We start from the raw sequence: 16,713 nt of genomic DNA on the forward strand, positions 1-16,713 counted from the left end.
TTGCTCCCCTCCATTAATTGTTTTAGATTTGAAAAAACTGTGTATGCAGCCTTCCTCCCTTGGTAACCGTGCACAAGCTCCTACGTGAGCAGAGTGTTTGCATTTCAGATCTGCCGCACCCCCGGATAGATGCAATACTATCGCGGGGCCCACAATGCATGACGAATGCCGAAAGCCCGGTTCTTGCATCGTTGCCATTCAGTAATGACGATCGTGCCGCAAATGGTCCGAGTATCCGACGCATTGTTTCTAGTTGTCTCCTAGAAACAACAAATGGAATTTGCAAATACAAATCAAAATAAAATATTAATAAAATTGGGGTGCAACACGAGGACTTCCCAGGAGGTCACCCATCCTAGTACTACTCTCGCCCAAGCACGCTTAACTTCGGAGTTCTGATGGGATCCGGTGCATTAGTGCTGGTATGATCGCACCCGTTTAATTCATGCTCGCTTAGATCTTTATGCACTATCTTGCTCCCCTCCATTAATTGTTTTAGACTTGAAAAAACTGTGTATGCAGCCTTCCTCCCTTGGTAACCGTGCACAAGCTCCTACGTGAGCAGAGTGTTTGCTTTTCAGATCTGCCGCACCCCCTGATAGATGCAATAATATCGCGGGGCCCACAATGCACGATGAATGCCAAAAGCCCGGTTTTTGCACGGTTCCCATTCAGTAATGACAATCGTGCCGCAAATGGTCCGAGTATCCGGCACGTTGTTTGCGTTTGTCTCGCCGAAACGACAAATGGAATTTGCAAATACGATATCGAAATAAAATAATAATAAAATTGGGGTGCAACACGAGAACTTCCCAGGAGGTCACCCATCCTAGTACTACTCTCACCCAAGCACGTTTAACTTCGGAGTTCTGATGGGATCCTGTGCATTAGTGCTGGTATGATCGCAACCGTTTAATTCATGCTCGCTTAGATCTTTATGCACTATCTTGCTCCCCTCCATTAATTGTTTTAGATTTGAAAAAACTGTGTATGCAGCCTTCCTCCCTTGGTAACCGTGCACAAGCTCCTACGTGAGCAGAGTGTTTGCATTTCAGATCTGCCGCACCCCCGGATAGATGCAATACTATCGCGGGGCCCACAATGCATGACGAATGCCGAAAGCCCGGTTCTTGCATCGTTGCCATTCAGTAATGACGATCGTGCCGCAAATGGTCCGAGTATCCGACGCATTGTTTCTAGTTGTCTCCTAGAAACAACAAATGGAATTTGCAAATACAAATCAAAATAAAATATTAATAAAATTGGGGTGCAACACGAGGACTTCCTAGGAGGTCACCCATCCTAGTACTACTCTCGCCCAAGCACGCTTAACTTCGGAGTTCTGATGGGATCCGGTGCATTAGTGCTGGTATGATCGCACACGTTTAATTCATGCTCGCTTAGATCTTTATGCACTATCTTGCTCCCCTCCATTAATTGTTTTAGACTTGAAAAAACTGTGTATGCAGCCTTCCTCCCTTGGTAACCGTGCACAAGCTCCTACGTGAGCAGAGTGTTTGCTTTTCAGATCTGCCGCACCCCCTGATAGATGCAATAATATCGCGGGGCCCACAATGCACGATGAATGCCAAAAGCCCGGTTTTTGCACGGTTCCCATTCAGTAATGACAATCGTGCCGCAAATGGTCCGAGTATCCGGCACGTTGTTTGCGTTTGTCTCGCCGAAACGACAAATGGAATTTGCAAATACGATATCGAAATAAAATATTAATAAAATTGGGGTGCAACACGAGAACTTCCCAGGAGGTCACCCATCCTAGTACTACTCTCACACAAGCACGTTTAACTTCGGAGTTCTGATGGGATCCTGTGCATTAGTGCTGGTATGATCGCAACCGTTTAATTCATGCTCGCTTAGATCTTTATGCACTATCTTGCTCCCCTCCATTAATTGTTTTAGATTTGAAAAAACTGTGTATGCAGCCTTCCTCCCTTGGTAACCGTGCACAAGCTCCTACGTGAGCAGAGTGTTTGCATTTCAGATCTGCCGCACCCCCGGATAGATGCAATTCTATCGCGGGGCCCACAATGCATGACGAATGCCGAAAGCCCGGTTCTTGCATCGTTGCCATTCAGTAATGACGATCGTGCCGCAAATGGTCCGAGTATCCGACGCATTGTTTCTAGTTGTCTCCTAGAAACAACAAATGGAATTTGCAAATACAAATCAAAATAAAATATTAATAAAATTGGGGTGCAACACGAGGACTTCCCAGGAGGTCACCCATCCTAGTACTACTCTCGCCCAAGCATGCTTAACTTCGGAGTTCTGATGGGATCCGGTGCATTAGTGCTGGAATGATCGCACCCATTTAATTCATGTTCGCTTAGATCTTTATGCACTATCTTGCTCCCCTCCATTAATTGTTTTAGACTTGAAAAAACTGTGTATGCAGCCTTCCTCCCTTGGTAACCGTGCACAAGCTCTTACGTGAGCAGAGTGTTTGCTTTTTAGATCTGCCGCACCCCCGGATAGATGCAATACTATCGCGGGGCCCACAATGCACGACGAATGCCAAAAGCCCGGTTTTTTCACGGTTCCCATTCAGTAATGAAAATCGTGCCGCAAATGGTCCGAGTATCCGGCGCGTTGTTTGCGTTTGTCTCGCCGAAACGACAAATGGAATTTGCAAATACGATATCGAAATAAAATATTAATAAAATTGGGGTGCAACACGAGGACTTCCCAGGAGGTCACCCATCCTTGGACTACTCCCGCCCATGCACACTTAACTTCGGAGTTCTGATGGGATCCGGTGCATTAGTGCTGGTATTATCGCACCCGTTTAATTCATGCTCGCTTAGATGTTTATGCACTATCTTGCTCCCCTCCATTAATTGTTTTAGACTTGAAAAAACTGTGTATGCAGCCTTCCTCCCTTGGTAACCGTGCACAAGCTCCTACGTGAGCAGAGTGTTTGCTTTTCAGATCTGCCGCACCCCCGGATAGATGGAATACTATCGCGGGGCCCACAATGCGCGACGAATGCCAAAAGCCCGGTTTTTGCACGGTTCCCATTCAGTAATGACAATCGTGCCGCAAATGGTCCGAGTATCCAGCGCGTTGTTTGCGTTTGTCTCGCCGAAACGACAAATGGAATTTGCAAATACGATATCGAAATAAAATATTAATAAAATTGGGGTGCAACACGAGGACTTCCCAGGAGGTCACCCATCCTAGTACTACTCTCGCCCATGCAAACTTAACTTCGGAGTTCTGATGGGATCCGGTGCATTAGTACTGGTATGATCGCACCCGTTTAATTCATGCTCGCTTAGATCTTTATGCACTATCTTGCTCCCCTCCATTAATTGTTTTAGACTTGAAAAAACTGTGTATGCAGCCTTCCTCCCTTGGTAACCGTGCACAAGCTCCTACGTGAGCAGAGTGTTTGCTTTTCAGATCTGCCGCACCCCCGGATAGATGCAATACTATCGCGGGGCCCACAATGCACGACGAATGCCAAAAGCCCGGTTTTTGCACGGTTCCCATTCAGTAATGACGATCGTGCCGCAAATGGTCCGAGTATCCGGCGCGTTGTTTGAGTTTGTCTCGCCGAAACGACAAATGGAATTTGCAAATACGATATCGAAATAAAATATTAATAAAATTGGGGTGCAACACAAGGACTTCCCAGGAGGTCACCCATCCTAATACTACTCTCGCCCAAGCACACTTAACTTCGGAGTTCTGATGGGATCTGGTGCATTAGTGCTGGTATAATCGCACCCGTTTAATTCATGCTCGCTTAGATCTTTATGAACTATCTTGCTCCCTTCCATTAATTGTTTTAGATTTGAAAAAAATGTGAATGCAGCCTTCTTCCCTTGGTAACCGTGCACAAGCTCCTACGTGAGCGGAGTGTTTGCTTTTCAGATCTGCCGCACCTCCGGATAGATGCAATACTATCGCGGGGCCCACAATGCATGACGAATGCCGAAAGCCCGGTTCTTGCATCGTGGCCATTCAGTAATGACGATCGTGCCGCAAATGGTCCGAGTATCCGACGCATTGTTTCCAGTATCTCCCAGAAACAACAAATGGAATTTGCAAATACAAATCAAAATAAAATATTAATAAAATTGGGGTGCAACACGAGGACTTCACAGGAGGTCACCCATCCTAGTACTACTCCCGCCCAAGCACGATTAACTTCGGAGTTCTGATGGGATCCGGTGCATTAGTGCTGGTATGATCGCACCCGTTTAATTCATGCTCGCTTAGATCTTTATGCACTATCTTGCTCCCCTCCATTAATTGTTTTAGACTTGAAAAAACTGTGTATGCAGCCTTCCTCCCTTGGTAACTGTGCACAAGCTCCTACGTGAGCAGTGTGTTTGCTTTTCAGATCTGCCGCACCCCCGGATAGATGCAATACTATCGCGGGGCCCACAATGCATGACGAATGCCGAAAGCCCGGTTCTTGCATCGTTGCCATTCAGTAATGACGATCGTGCCGCAAATGGTCCGAATATCCGACGCATTGTTTCCAGTTGTCTCCCAGAAACAACAAATGGAATTTGCAAATACAAATCAAAATAAAATATTAATAAAATTGGGGTGCAACACGAGGACTTCCCAGGAGGTCACCCATCCTAGTACTGCACTCGCCCAAGCACGCTTAACTTCGGAGTTCTGATGGGATCCGGTGCATTAGTGCTGGTATGATCGCACCCGTTTAATTCATGCTCGCTTAGATCTTTATGCACTATCTTGCTCCCCTCCATTAATTGTTTTAGACTTGAAAATACTGTGTATGCAGCCTTCCTCCCTTGGTAACCGTGCACAAGCTCTTACGTGAGCAGAGTGTTTGCTTTTTAGATCTGCCGGACCCCCGGATAGATGCAATACTATCGCGGGGCCCACAATGCACGACGAATGCCAAAAGCCCGGTTTTTTCACGGTTCCCATTCAGTAATGACAATCGTGCCGCAAATGGTCCGAGTATCCGGCGCGTTGTTTGCGTTTGTCTCGCCGAAACGACAAATGGAATTTGCAAATACGATATCGAAATAAAATATTAATAAAATTGGGGTGCAACACGAGGACTTCCCAGGAGGTCACCCATCCTAATACTACTCTCGCCCATGCACACTTAACTTCGGAGTTCTGATGGGATCCGGTGCATTAGTGCTGGTATGATCGCACCCGTTTAATTCATGCTCGCTTAGATCTTTATGCACTATCTTGCTCCCCTCCATTATTTGTTTTAGACTTGAAAAAACTGTGTATGCAGACTTCCTCCCTTGGTAACCGTGCACAAGCTCCTACGTGAGCAGAGTGTTTGCTTTTCAGATCTGCCGCACCCCCGCATAGATGCAATACTATCGCGGGGCCCACAATGCACGACGAATGCCAAAAGCCCGGTTTTTGCACGGTTCCCATTCAGTAATGACGATCGTGCCGCAAATGGTCCGATTATCCGGCGCGTTGTTTGAGTTTGTCTCGCCGAAACGACAAATGGAATTTGCAAATACGATATTTAAATAAAATATTAATAAAATTGGGGTGCAACACAAGGACTTCCCAGGAGGTCACCCATCCTAATACTACTCTCGCCCAAGCACACTTAACTTCGGAGTTCTGATGGGATCCGGTGCATTAGTGCTGGTATGATCGCACCCGTTTAATTCATGCTCGCTTAGATCTTTATGCACTGTCTTGCTCCCATCCATTAATTGTTTTAGATTTGAAAAAAATGTGTATGCAGCCTTCTTCCCTTGGTAACCGTGCACAAGCTCCTACGTGAGCGGAGTGTTTGCTTTTCAGATCTGCCGCACCTCCGGATAGATGTAATACTATTGTGGGGCCCACAATGCATGACGAATGACGAAAGCCCGGTTCTTGCATCGTGGCCATTCAGTAATGACGATCGTGCCGCAAATGGTCCGAGTATCCGACGCATTGTTTCCAGTATCTCCCAGAAACAACAAATGGAATTTCCAAATACAAATCAAAATAAAATATTAATAAAATTGGGGTGCAAGACGAGGACTTCCCAGGAGGTCACCCATCCTAGTACTACTCTCGCCCAAGCACGCTTAACTTCGGAGTTCTGATGGGATCCGGTGCATTAGTGCTGGTATGATCGCACCCGTTTAATTCATGCTCGCTTAGATCTTTATGCACTATCTTGCTCCCCTCCATTAATTGTTTTAGACTTGAAAAAACTGTGTATGCAGCCTTCCTCCCTTGGTAACCGTGCACAAGCTCCTACGTGAGCAGAGTGTTTGCTTTTCAGATCTGCCGCACCCCCTGATAGATGCAATAATATCGCGGGGCCCACAATGCACGATGAATGCCAAAAGCCCGGTTTTTGCACGGTTCCCATTCAGTAATGACAATCGTGCCGCAAATGGTCCGAGTATCCGGCACGTTGTTTGCGTTTGTCTCGCCGAAACGACAAATGGAATTTGCAAATACGATATCGAAATAAAATAATAATAAAATTGGGGTGCAACACGAGAACTTCCCAGGAGGTCACCCATCCTAGTACTACTCTCACCCAAGCACGTTTAACTTCGGAGTTCTGATGGGATCCTGTGCATTAGTGCTGGTATGATCGCAACCGTTTAATTCATGCTCGCTTAGATCTTTATGCACTATCTTGCTCCCCTCCATTAATTGTTTTAGATTTGAAAAAACTGTGTATGCAGCCTTCCTCCCTTGGTAACCGTGCACAAGCTCCTACGTGAGCAGAGTGTTTGCATTTCAGATCTGCCGCACCCCCGGATAGATGCAATACTATCGCGGGGCCCACAATGCATGACGAATGCCGAAAGCCCGGTTCTTGCATCGTTGCCATTCAGTAATGACGATCGTGCCGCAAATGGTCCGAGTATCCGACGCATTGTTTCTAGTTGTCTCCTAGAAACAACAAATGGAATTTGCAAATACAAATCAAAATAAAATATTAATAAAATTGGGGTGCAACACGAGGACTTCCCAGGAGGTCACCCATCCTAGTACTACTCTCGCCCAAGCACGCTTAACTTCGGAGTTCTGATGGGATCCGGTGCATTAGTGCTGGTATGATCGCACCCGTTTAATTCATGCTCGCTTAGATCTTTATGCACTATCTTGCTCCCCTCCATTAATTGTTTTAGACTTGAAAAAACTGTGTATGCAGCCTTCCTCCCTTGGTAACCGTGCACAAGCTCCTACGTGAGCAGAGTGTTTGCTTTTCAGATCTGCCGCACCCCCTGATAGATGCAATAATATCGCGGGGCCCACAATGCACGATGAATGCCAAAAGCCCGGTTTTTGCACGGTTCCCATTCAGTAATGACAATCGTGCCGCAAATGGTCCGAGTATCCGGCACGTTGTTTGCGTTTGTCTCGCCGAAACGACAAATGGAATTTGCAAATACGATATCGAAATAAAATAATAATAAAATTGGGGTGCAACACGAGAACTTCCCAGGAGGTCACCCATCCTAGTACTACTCTCACCCAAGCACGTTTAACTTCGGAGTTCTGATGGGATCCTGTGCATTAGTGCTGGTATGATCGCAACCGTTTAATTCATGCTCGCTTAGATCTTTATGCACTATCTTGCTCCCCTCCATTAATTGTTTTAGATTTGAAAAAACTGTGTATGCAGCCTTCCTCCCTTGGTAACCGTGCACAAGCTCCTACGTGAGCAGAGTGTTTGCATTTCAGATCTGCCGCACCCCCGGATAGATGCAATACTATCGCGGGGCCCACAATGCATGACGAATGCCGAAAGCCCGGTTCTTGCATCGTTGCCATTCAGTAATGACGATCGTGCCGCAAATGGTCCGAGTATCCGACGCATTGTTTCTAGTTGTCTCCTAGAAACAACAAATGGAATTTGCAAATACAAATCAAAATAAAATATTAATAAAATTGGGGTGCAACACGAGGACTTCCCAGGAGGTCACCCATCCTAGTACTACTCTCGCCCAAGCACGCTTAACTTCGGAGTTCTGATGGGATCCGGTGCATTAGTGCTGGTATGATCGCACCCGTTTAATTCATGCTCGCTTAGATCTTTATGCACTATCTTGCTCCCCTCCATTAATTGTTTTAGACTTGAAAAAACTGTGTATGCAGCCTTCCTCCCTTGGTAACCGTGCACAAGCTCCTACGTGAGCAGAGTGTTTGCTTTTCAGATCTGCCGCACCCCCTGATAGATGCAATAATATCGCGGGGCCCACAATGCACGATGAATGCCAAAAGCCCGGTTTTTGCACGGTTCCCATTCAGTAATGACAATCGTGCCGCAAATGGTCCGAGTATCCGGCACGTTGTTTGCGTTTGTCTCGCCGAAACGACAAATGGAATTTGCAAATACGATATCGAAATAAAATATTAATAAAATTGGGGTGCAACACGAGAACTTCCCAGGAGGTCACCCATCCTAGTACTACTCTCACACAAGCACGTTTAACTTCGGAGTTCTGATGGGATCCTGTGCATTAGTGCTGGTATGATCGCAACCGTTTAATTCATGCTCGCTTAGATCTTTATGCACTATCTTGCTCCCCTCCATTAATTGTTTTAGATTTGAAAAAACTGTGTATGCAGCCTTCCTCCCTTGGTAACCGTGCACAAGCTCCTACGTGAGCAGAGTGTTTGCATTTCAGATCTGCCGCACCCCCGGATAGATGCAATTCTATCGCGGGGCCCACAATGCATGACGAATGCCGAAAGCCCGGTTCTTGCATCGTTGCCATTCAGTAATGACGATCGTGCCGCAAATGGTCCGAGTATCCGACGCATTGTTTCTAGTTGTCTCCTAGAAACAACAAATGGAATTTGCAAATACAAATCAAAATAAAATATTAATAAAATTGGGGTGCAACACGAGGACTTCCCAGGAGGTCACCCATCCTAGTACTACTCTCGCCCAAGCATGCTTAACTTCGGAGTTCTGATGGGATCCGGTGCATTAGTGCTGGAATGATCGCACCCATTTAATTCATGTTCGCTTAGATCTTTATGCACTATCTTGCTCCCCTCCATTAATTGTTTTAGACTTGAAAAAACTGTGTATGCAGCCTTCCTCCCTTGGTAACCGTGCACAAGCTCTTACGTGAGCAGAGTGTTTGCTTTTTAGATCTGCCGCACCCCCGGATAGATGCAATACTATCGCGGGGCCCACAATGCACGACGAATGCCAAAAGCCCGGTTTTTTCACGGTTCCCATTCAGTAATGAAAATCGTGCCGCAAATGGTCCGAGTATCCGGCGCGTTGTTTGCGTTTGTCTCGCCGAAACGACAAATGGAATTTGCAAATACGATATCGAAATAAAATATTAATAAAATTGGGGTGCAACACGAGGACTTCCCAGGAGGTCACCCATCCTAGGACTACTCCCGCCCATGCACACTTAACTTCGGAGTTCTGATGGGATCCGGTGCATTAGTGCTGGTATTATCGCACCCGTTTAATTCATGCTCGCTTAGATGTTTATGCACTATCTTGCTCCCCTCCATTAATTGTTTTAGACTTGAAAAAACTGTGTATGCAGCCTTCCTCCCTTGGTAACCGTGCACAAGCTCCTACGTGAGCAGAGTGTTTGCTTTTCAGATCTGCCGCACCCCCGGATAGATGCAATACTATCGCGGGGCCCACAATGCGCGACGAATGCCAAAAGCCCGGTTTTTGCACGGTTCCCATTCAGTAATGACAATCGTGCCGCAAATGGTCCGAGTATCCAGCGCGTTGTTTGCGTTTGTCTCGCCGAAACGACAAATGGAATTTGCAAATACGATATCGAAATAAAATATTAATAAAATTGGGGTGCAACACGAGGACTTCCCAGGAGGTCACCCATCCTAGTACTACTCTCGCCCATGCAAACTTAACTTCGGAGTTCTGATGGGATCCGGTGCATTAGTACTGGTATGATCGCACCCGTTTAATTCATGCTCGCTTAGATCTTTATGCACTATCTTGCTCCCCTCCATTAATTGTTTTAGACTTGAAAAAACTGTGTATGCAGCCTTCCTCCCTTGGTAACCGTGCACAAGCTCCTACGTGAGCAGAGTGTTTGCTTTTCAGATCTGCCGCACCCCCGGATAGATGCAATACTATCGCGGGGCCCACAATGCACGACGAATGCCAAAAGCCCGGTTTTTGCACGGTTCCCATTCAGTAATGACGATCGTGCCGCAAATGGTCCGAGTATCCGGCGCGTTGTTTGAGTTTGTCTCGCCGAAACGACAAATGGAATTTGCAAATACGATATCGAAATAAAATATTAATAAAATTGGGGTGCAACACAAGGACTTCCCAGGAGGTCACCCATCCTAATACTACTCTCGCCCAAGCACACTTAACTTCGGAGTTCTGATGGGATCTGGTGCATTAGTGCTGGTATAATCGCACCCGTTTAATTCATGCTCGCTTAGATCTTTATGAACTATCTTGCTCCCTTCCATTAATTGTTTTAGATTTGAAAAAAATGTGAATGCAGCCTTCTTCCCTTGGTAACCGTGCACAAGCTCCTACGTGAGCGGAGTGTTTGCTTTTCAGATCTGCCGCACCTCCGGATAGATGCAATACTATCGCGGGGCCCACAATGCATGACGAATGCCGAAAGCCCGGTTCTTGCATCGTGGCCATTCAGTAATGACGATCGTGCCGCAAATGGTCCGAGTATCCGACGCATTGTTTCCAGTATCTCCCAGAAACAACAAATGGAATTTGCAAATACAAATCAAAATAAAATATTAATAAAATTGGGGTGCAACACGAGGACTTCACAGGAGGTCACCCATCCTAGTACTACTCCCGCCCAAGCACGATTAACTTCGGAGTTCTGATGGGATCCGGTGCATTAGTGCTGGTATGATCGCACCCGTTTAATTCATGCTCGCTTAGATCTTTATGCACTATCTTGCTCCCCTCCATTAATTGTTTTAGACTTGAAAAAACTGTGTATGCAGCCTTCCTCCCTTGGTAACTGTGCACAAGCTCCTACGTGAGCAGTGTGTTTGCTTTTCAGATCTGCCGCACCCCCGGATAGATGCAATACTATCGCGGGGCCCACAATGCATGACGAATGCCGAAAGCCCGGTTCTTGCATCGTTGCCATTCAGTAATGACGATCGTGCCGCAAATGGTCCGAATATCCGACGCATTGTTTCCAGTTGTCTCCCAGAAACAACAAATGGAATTTGCAAATACAAATCAAAATAAAATATTAATAAAATTGGGGTGCAACACGAGGACTTCCCAGGAGGTCACCCATCCTAGTACTGCACTCGCCCAAGCACGCTTAACTTCGGAGTTCTGATGGGATCCGGTGCATTAGTGCTGGTATGATCGCACCCGTTTAATTCATGCTCGCTTAGATCTTTATGCACTATCTTGCTCCCCTCCATTAATTGTTTTAGACTTGAAAAAACTGTGTATGCAGCCTTCCTCCCTTGGTAACCGTGCACAAGCTCTTACGTGAGCAGAGTGTTTGCTTTTTAGATCTGCCGGACCCCCGGATAGATGCAATACTATCGCGGGGCCCACAATGCACGACGAATGCCAAAAGCCCGGTTTTTTCACGGTTCCCATTCAGTAATGACAATCGTGCCGCAAATGGTCCGAGTATCCGGCGCATTGTTTGCGTTTGTCTCGCCGAAACGACAAATGGAATTTGCAAATACGATATCGAAATAAAATATTAATAAAATTGGGGTGCAACACGAGGACTTCCCAGGAGGTCACCCATCCTAATACTACTCTCGCCCATGCACACTTAACTTCGGAGTTCTGATGGGATCCGGTGCATTAGTGCTGGTATGATCGCACCCGTTTAATTCATGCTCGCTTAGATCTTTATGCACTATCTTGCTCCCCTCCATTATTTGTTTTAGACTTGAAAAAACTGTGTATGCAGACTTCCTCCCTTGGTAACCGTGCACAAGCTCCTACGTGAGCAGAGTGTTTGCTTTTCAGATCTGCCGCACCCCCGGATAGATGCAATACTATCGCGGGGCCCACAATGCACGACGAATGCCAAAAGCCCGGTTTTTGCACGGTTCCCATTCAGTAATGACGATCGTGCCGCAAATGGTCCGATTATCCGGCGCGTTGTTTGAGTTTGTCTCGCCGAAACGACAAATGGAATTTGCAAATACGATATCGAAATAAAATATTAATAAAATTGGGGTGCAACACAAGGACTTCCCAGGAGGTCACCCATCCTAATACTACTCTCGCCCAAGCACACTTAACTTCGGAGTTCTGATGGGATCCGGTGCATTAGTGCTGGTATGATCGCACCCGTTTAATTCATGCTCGCTTAGATCTTTATGCACTGTCTTGCTCCCTTCCATTAATTGTTTTAGATTTGAAAAAAATGTGTATGCAGCCTTCTTCCCTTGGTAACCGTGCACAAGCTCCTACGTGAGCGGAGTGTTTGCTTTTCAGATCTGCCGCACCTCCGGATAGATGTAATACTATTGTGGGGCCCACAATGCATGACGAATGACGAAAGCCCGGTTCTTGCATCGTGGCCATTCAGTAATGACGATCGTGCCGCAAATGGTCCGAGTATCTGACGCATTGTTTCCAGTATCTCCCAGAAACAACAAATGGAATTTCCAAATACAAATCAAAATAAAATATTAATAAAATTGGGGTGCAAGACGAGGACTTCCCAGGAGGTCACCCATCCTAGTACTACTCTCGCCCAAGCACGCTTAACTTCGGAGTTCTGATGGGATCCGGTGCATTAGTGCTGGTATGATCGCACCCGTTTAATTCATGCTCGCTTAGATCTTTATGCACTATCTTGCTCCCCTCCATTAATTGTTTTAGACTTGAAAAAACTGTGTATGCAGCCTTCCTCCCTTGGTAACCGTGCACAAGCTCCTACGTGAGCAGAGTGTTTGCTTTTCAGATCTGCCGCACCCCCTGATAGATGCAATAGTATCGCGGGGCCCACAATGCACGATGAATGCCAAAAGCCCGGTTTTTGCACGGTTCCCATTCAGTAATGACAATCGTGCCGCAAATGGTCCGAGTATCCGGCACGTTGTTTGCGTTTGTCTCGCCGAAACGACAAATGGAATTTGCAAATACGATATCGAAATAAAATAATAATAAAATTGGGTGCAACACGAGAACTTCCCAGGAGGTCACCCATCCTAGTACTACTCTCACCCAAGCACGTTTAACTTCGGAGTTCTGATGGGATCCTGTGCATTAGTGCTGGTATGATCGCAACCGTTTAATTCATGCTCGCTTAGATCTTTATGCACTATCTTGCTCCCCTCCATTAATTGTTTTAGATTTGAAAAAACTGTGTATGCAGCCTTCCTCCCTTGGTAACCGTGCACAAGCTCCTACGTGAGCAGAGTGTTTGCATTTCAGATCTGCCGCACCCCCGGATAGATGCAATACTATCGCGGGGCCCACAATGCATGACGAATGCCGAAAGCCCGGTTCTTGCATCGTTGCCATTCAGTAATGACGATCGTGCCGCAAATGGTCCGAGTATCCGACGCATTGTTTCTAGTTGTCTCCTAGAAACAACAAATGGAATTTGCAAATACAAATCAAAATAAAATATTAATAAAATTGGGGTGCAACACGAGGACTTCCCAGGAGGTCACCCATCCTAGTACTACTCTCGCCCAAGCACGCTTAACTTCGGAGTTCTGATGGGATCCGGTGCATTAGTGCTGGTATGATCGCACCCGTTTAATTCATGCTCGCTTAGATCTTTATGCACTATCTTGCTCCCCTCCATTAATTGTTTTAGACTTGAAAAAACTGTGTATGCAGCCTTCCTCCCTTGGTAACCGTGCACAAGCTCCTACGTGAGCAGAGTGTTTGCTTTTCAGATCTGCCGCACCCCCTGATAGATGCAATAATATCGCGGGGCCCACAATGCACGATGAATGCCAAAAGCCCGGTTTTTGCACGGTTCCCATTCAGTAATGACAATCGTGCCGCAAATGGTCCGAGTATCCGGCACGTTGTTTGCGTTTGTCTCGCCGAAACGACAAATGGAATTTGCAAATACGATATCGAAATAAAATATTAATAAAATTGGGGTGCAACACGAGAACTTCCCAGGAGGTCACCCATCCTAGTACTACTCTCACACAAGCACGTTTAACTTCGGAGTTCTGATGGGATCTTGTGCATTAGTGCTGGTATGATCGCACCCGTTTAATTCATGCTCGCTTAGATCTTTATGCACTATCTTGCTCCCCTCCATTAATTGTTTTAGATTTGAAAAAACTGTGTATGCAGCCTTCCTCCCTTGGTAACCGTGCACAAGCTCCTACGTGAGCAGAGTGTTTGCATTTCAGATCTGCCGCACCCCCGGATAGATGCAATACTATCGCGGGGCCCACAATGCATGACGAATGCCGAAAGCCCGGTTCTTGCATCGTTGCCATTCAGTAATGACGATCGTGCCGCAAATGGTCCGAGTATCCGACGCATTGTTTCTAGTTGTCTCCTAGAAACAACAAATGGAATTTGCAAATACAAATCAAAATAAAATATTAATAAAATTGGGGTGCAACACGAGGACTTCCCAGGAGGTCACCCATCCTAGTACTACTCTCGCCCAAGCATGCTTAACTTCGGAGTTCTGATGGGATCCGGTGCATTAGTGCTGGAATGATCGCACCCATTTAATTCATGTTCGCTTAGATCTTTATGCACTATCTTGCTCCCCTCCATTAATTGTTTTAGACTTGAAAAAACTGTGTATGCAGCCTTCCTCCCTTGGTAACCGTGCACAAGCTCTTACGTGAGCAGAGTGTTTGCTTTTTAGATCTGCCGCACCCCCGGATAGATGCAATACTATCGCGGGGCCCACAATGCACGACGAATGCCAAAAGCCCGGTTTTTTCACGGTTCCCATTCAGTAATGACAATCGTGCCGCAAATGGTCCGAGTATCCGGCGCGTTGTTTGCGTTTGTCTCGCCGAAACGACAAATGGAATTTGCAAATACGATATCGAAATAAAATATTAATAAAATTGGGGTGCAACACGAGGACTTCCCAGGAGGTCACCCATCCTAGGACTACTCCCGCCCATGCACACTTAACTTCGGAGTTCTGATGGGATCCGGTGCATTAGTGCTGGTATTATCGCACCCGTTTAATTCATGCTCGCTTAGATGTTTATGCACTATCTTGCTCCCCTCCATTAATTGTTTTAGACTTGAAAAAACTGTGTATGCAGCCTTCCTCCCTTGGTAACCGTGCACAAGCTCCTACGTGAGCAGAGTGTTTGCTTTTCAGATCTGCCGCACCCCCGGATAGATGCAATACTATCGCGGGGCCCACAATGCACGACGAATGCCAAAAGCCCGGTTTTTGCACGGTTCCCATTCAGTAATGACGATCGTGCCGCAAATGGTCCGAGTATCCGGCGCGTTGTTTGAGTTTGTCTCGCCGAAACGACAAATGGAATTTGCAAATACGATATCGAAATAAAATATTAATAAAATTGGGGTGCAACACAAGGACTTCCCAGGAGGTCACCCATCCTAATACTACTCTCGCCCAAGCACACTTAACTTCGGAGTTCTGATGGGATCTGGTGCATTAGTGCTGGTATAATCGCACCCGTTTAATTCATGCTCGCTTAGATCTTTATGAACTATCTTGCTCCCTTCCATTAATTGTTTTAGATTTGAAAAAAATGTGAATGCAGCCTTCTTCCCTTGGTAACCGTGCACAAGCTCCTACGTGAGCGGAGTGTTTGCTTTTCAGATCTGCCGCACCTCCGGATAGATGCAATACTATCGCGGGGCCCACAATGCATGACGAATGCCGAAAGCCCGGTTCTTGCATCGTGGCCATTCAGTAATGACGATCGTGCCGCAAATGGTCCGAGTATCCGACGCATTGTTTCCAGTATCTCCCAGAAACAACAAATGGAATTTGCAAATACAAATCAAAATAAAATATTAATAAAATTGGGGTGCAACACGAGGACTTCACAGGAGGTCACCCATCCTAGTACTACTCCCGCCCAAGCACGATTAACTTCGGAGTTCTGATGGGATCCGGTGCATTAGTGCTGGTATGATCGCACCCGTTTAATTCATGCTCGCTTAGATCTTTATGCACTATCTTGCTCCCCTCCATTAATTGTTTTAGACTTGAAAAAACTGTGTATGCAGCCTTCCTCCCTTGGTAACTGTGCACAAGCTCCTACGTGAGCAGTGTGTTTGCTTTTCAGATCTGCCGCACCCCCGGATAGATGTAATACTATCGCGGGGCCCACAATGCATGACGAATGCCGAAAGCCCGGTTCTTGCATCGTTGCCATTCAGTAATGACGATCGTGCCGCAAATGGTCCGAATATCCGACGCATTGTTTCCAGTTGTCTCCCAGAAACAACAAATGGAATTTGCAAATACAAATCAAAATAAAATATTAATAAAATTGGGGTGCAACACGAGGACTTCCCAGGAGGTCACCCATCCTAGTACTGCACTCGCCCAAGCACGCTTAACTTCGGAGTTCTGATGGGATCCGGTGCATTAGTGCTGGTATGATCGCACCCGTTTAATTCATGCTCGCTTAGATCTTTATGCACTATCTTGCTCCCCTCCATTAATTGTTTTAGACTTGAAAAAACTGTGTATGCAGCCTTCCTCCCTTGGTAACCGTGCACAAGCTCTTACGTGAGCAGAGTGTTTGCTTTTTAGATCTGCCGGACCCCCGGATAGATGCAATACTATCGCG

At 46.3% G+C, this 16,713-nt stretch overlaps 32 non-coding genes and 3 pseudogenes across 32 annotated transcripts; all 35 read right to left on the reverse strand.

The window, feature by feature from the left end:
- Positions 1-317: 317 nt before the first annotated feature.
- On the reverse strand, positions 318-436 carry LOC148798861 (5S ribosomal RNA). Its single transcript, XR_016075798.1, has one exon. It is a non-coding gene; the product is annotated as a 5S ribosomal RNA (ribosomal RNA).
- A 355-nt stretch (positions 437-791) lies between these two features.
- LOC148798862 (5S ribosomal RNA) lies at positions 792-910 on the reverse strand. Its single transcript, XR_016069412.1, has one exon. It is a non-coding gene; the product is annotated as a 5S ribosomal RNA (ribosomal RNA).
- Positions 911-1,264: 354 nt separating this feature from the next.
- LOC148798863 (5S ribosomal RNA) lies at positions 1,265-1,383 on the reverse strand. The gene has a single exon (XR_016073328.1). It is a non-coding gene; the product is annotated as a 5S ribosomal RNA (ribosomal RNA).
- A 355-nt stretch (positions 1,384-1,738) lies between these two features.
- LOC148798864 (5S ribosomal RNA) lies at positions 1,739-1,857 on the reverse strand (annotated as a pseudogene).
- Positions 1,858-2,211: 354 nt separating this feature from the next.
- LOC148798865 (5S ribosomal RNA) lies at positions 2,212-2,330 on the reverse strand. Its single transcript, XR_016073516.1, has one exon. It is a non-coding gene; the product is annotated as a 5S ribosomal RNA (ribosomal RNA).
- A 355-nt stretch (positions 2,331-2,685) lies between these two features.
- LOC148798866 (5S ribosomal RNA) lies at positions 2,686-2,804 on the reverse strand. The gene has a single exon (XR_016070150.1). It is a non-coding gene; the product is annotated as a 5S ribosomal RNA (ribosomal RNA).
- Positions 2,805-3,159: 355 nt separating this feature from the next.
- Positions 3,160-3,278, reverse strand: LOC148798867 (5S ribosomal RNA). The gene has a single exon (XR_016075358.1). It is a non-coding gene; the product is annotated as a 5S ribosomal RNA (ribosomal RNA).
- Positions 3,279-3,633: 355 nt separating this feature from the next.
- LOC148798868 (5S ribosomal RNA) lies at positions 3,634-3,752 on the reverse strand. The gene has a single exon (XR_016069618.1). It is a non-coding gene; the product is annotated as a 5S ribosomal RNA (ribosomal RNA).
- A 353-nt stretch (positions 3,753-4,105) lies between these two features.
- LOC148798869 (5S ribosomal RNA) lies at positions 4,106-4,224 on the reverse strand. The gene has a single exon (XR_016072349.1). It is a non-coding gene; the product is annotated as a 5S ribosomal RNA (ribosomal RNA).
- Positions 4,225-4,578: 354 nt separating this feature from the next.
- LOC148798870 (5S ribosomal RNA) lies at positions 4,579-4,697 on the reverse strand. Its single transcript, XR_016071527.1, has one exon. It is a non-coding gene; the product is annotated as a 5S ribosomal RNA (ribosomal RNA).
- A 355-nt stretch (positions 4,698-5,052) lies between these two features.
- LOC148798871 (5S ribosomal RNA) lies at positions 5,053-5,171 on the reverse strand. The gene has a single exon (XR_016073103.1). It is a non-coding gene; the product is annotated as a 5S ribosomal RNA (ribosomal RNA).
- Positions 5,172-5,526: 355 nt separating this feature from the next.
- On the reverse strand, positions 5,527-5,645 carry LOC148798872 (5S ribosomal RNA). Its single transcript, XR_016073420.1, has one exon. It is a non-coding gene; the product is annotated as a 5S ribosomal RNA (ribosomal RNA).
- Positions 5,646-5,998: 353 nt separating this feature from the next.
- Positions 5,999-6,117, reverse strand: LOC148798873 (5S ribosomal RNA). Its single transcript, XR_016071704.1, has one exon. It is a non-coding gene; the product is annotated as a 5S ribosomal RNA (ribosomal RNA).
- Positions 6,118-6,472: 355 nt separating this feature from the next.
- On the reverse strand, positions 6,473-6,591 carry LOC148798874 (5S ribosomal RNA). The gene has a single exon (XR_016069413.1). It is a non-coding gene; the product is annotated as a 5S ribosomal RNA (ribosomal RNA).
- A 354-nt stretch (positions 6,592-6,945) lies between these two features.
- LOC148798875 (5S ribosomal RNA) lies at positions 6,946-7,064 on the reverse strand. The gene has a single exon (XR_016075809.1). It is a non-coding gene; the product is annotated as a 5S ribosomal RNA (ribosomal RNA).
- Positions 7,065-7,419: 355 nt separating this feature from the next.
- LOC148798876 (5S ribosomal RNA) lies at positions 7,420-7,538 on the reverse strand. Its single transcript, XR_016069414.1, has one exon. It is a non-coding gene; the product is annotated as a 5S ribosomal RNA (ribosomal RNA).
- A 354-nt stretch (positions 7,539-7,892) lies between these two features.
- On the reverse strand, positions 7,893-8,011 carry LOC148798877 (5S ribosomal RNA). The gene has a single exon (XR_016075820.1). It is a non-coding gene; the product is annotated as a 5S ribosomal RNA (ribosomal RNA).
- A 355-nt stretch (positions 8,012-8,366) lies between these two features.
- LOC148798878 (5S ribosomal RNA) lies at positions 8,367-8,485 on the reverse strand (annotated as a pseudogene).
- Positions 8,486-8,839: 354 nt separating this feature from the next.
- On the reverse strand, positions 8,840-8,958 carry LOC148798879 (5S ribosomal RNA). The gene has a single exon (XR_016073517.1). It is a non-coding gene; the product is annotated as a 5S ribosomal RNA (ribosomal RNA).
- A 355-nt stretch (positions 8,959-9,313) lies between these two features.
- Positions 9,314-9,432, reverse strand: LOC148798880 (5S ribosomal RNA). The gene has a single exon (XR_016075470.1). It is a non-coding gene; the product is annotated as a 5S ribosomal RNA (ribosomal RNA).
- A 355-nt stretch (positions 9,433-9,787) lies between these two features.
- On the reverse strand, positions 9,788-9,906 carry LOC148798881 (5S ribosomal RNA). The gene has a single exon (XR_016075359.1). It is a non-coding gene; the product is annotated as a 5S ribosomal RNA (ribosomal RNA).
- Positions 9,907-10,261: 355 nt separating this feature from the next.
- LOC148798882 (5S ribosomal RNA) lies at positions 10,262-10,380 on the reverse strand. Its single transcript, XR_016069619.1, has one exon. It is a non-coding gene; the product is annotated as a 5S ribosomal RNA (ribosomal RNA).
- Positions 10,381-10,733: 353 nt separating this feature from the next.
- Positions 10,734-10,852, reverse strand: LOC148798883 (5S ribosomal RNA). Its single transcript, XR_016072350.1, has one exon. It is a non-coding gene; the product is annotated as a 5S ribosomal RNA (ribosomal RNA).
- Positions 10,853-11,206: 354 nt separating this feature from the next.
- LOC148798884 (5S ribosomal RNA) lies at positions 11,207-11,325 on the reverse strand. Its single transcript, XR_016071528.1, has one exon. It is a non-coding gene; the product is annotated as a 5S ribosomal RNA (ribosomal RNA).
- A 355-nt stretch (positions 11,326-11,680) lies between these two features.
- On the reverse strand, positions 11,681-11,799 carry LOC148798885 (5S ribosomal RNA). The gene has a single exon (XR_016073104.1). It is a non-coding gene; the product is annotated as a 5S ribosomal RNA (ribosomal RNA).
- A 355-nt stretch (positions 11,800-12,154) lies between these two features.
- LOC148798886 (5S ribosomal RNA) lies at positions 12,155-12,273 on the reverse strand. The gene has a single exon (XR_016073421.1). It is a non-coding gene; the product is annotated as a 5S ribosomal RNA (ribosomal RNA).
- A 353-nt stretch (positions 12,274-12,626) lies between these two features.
- On the reverse strand, positions 12,627-12,745 carry LOC148798887 (5S ribosomal RNA). The gene has a single exon (XR_016071705.1). It is a non-coding gene; the product is annotated as a 5S ribosomal RNA (ribosomal RNA).
- Positions 12,746-13,099: 354 nt separating this feature from the next.
- Positions 13,100-13,218, reverse strand: LOC148798888 (5S ribosomal RNA). Its single transcript, XR_016069901.1, has one exon. It is a non-coding gene; the product is annotated as a 5S ribosomal RNA (ribosomal RNA).
- Positions 13,219-13,572: 354 nt separating this feature from the next.
- On the reverse strand, positions 13,573-13,691 carry LOC148798889 (5S ribosomal RNA). The gene has a single exon (XR_016068750.1). It is a non-coding gene; the product is annotated as a 5S ribosomal RNA (ribosomal RNA).
- Positions 13,692-14,046: 355 nt separating this feature from the next.
- On the reverse strand, positions 14,047-14,165 carry LOC148798890 (5S ribosomal RNA; annotated as a pseudogene).
- Positions 14,166-14,519: 354 nt separating this feature from the next.
- Positions 14,520-14,638, reverse strand: LOC148798891 (5S ribosomal RNA). Its single transcript, XR_016073518.1, has one exon. It is a non-coding gene; the product is annotated as a 5S ribosomal RNA (ribosomal RNA).
- A 355-nt stretch (positions 14,639-14,993) lies between these two features.
- LOC148798892 (5S ribosomal RNA) lies at positions 14,994-15,112 on the reverse strand. The gene has a single exon (XR_016075471.1). It is a non-coding gene; the product is annotated as a 5S ribosomal RNA (ribosomal RNA).
- A 355-nt stretch (positions 15,113-15,467) lies between these two features.
- LOC148798893 (5S ribosomal RNA) lies at positions 15,468-15,586 on the reverse strand. Its single transcript, XR_016069620.1, has one exon. It is a non-coding gene; the product is annotated as a 5S ribosomal RNA (ribosomal RNA).
- Positions 15,587-15,939: 353 nt separating this feature from the next.
- On the reverse strand, positions 15,940-16,058 carry LOC148798894 (5S ribosomal RNA). Its single transcript, XR_016072351.1, has one exon. It is a non-coding gene; the product is annotated as a 5S ribosomal RNA (ribosomal RNA).
- Positions 16,059-16,412: 354 nt separating this feature from the next.
- Positions 16,413-16,531, reverse strand: LOC148798895 (5S ribosomal RNA). The gene has a single exon (XR_016071529.1). It is a non-coding gene; the product is annotated as a 5S ribosomal RNA (ribosomal RNA).
- Between the last annotated feature and the right edge of the window lie 182 nt (positions 16,532-16,713).

Source organism: Nelumbo nucifera, chromosome 4, assembly GCF_055504915.1.
Source record: "Nelumbo nucifera cultivar China Antique chromosome 4, China Antique-T2T, whole genome shotgun sequence".
NCBI classification, from domain to species: domain Eukaryota; kingdom Viridiplantae; phylum Streptophyta; class Magnoliopsida; order Proteales; family Nelumbonaceae; genus Nelumbo; species Nelumbo nucifera.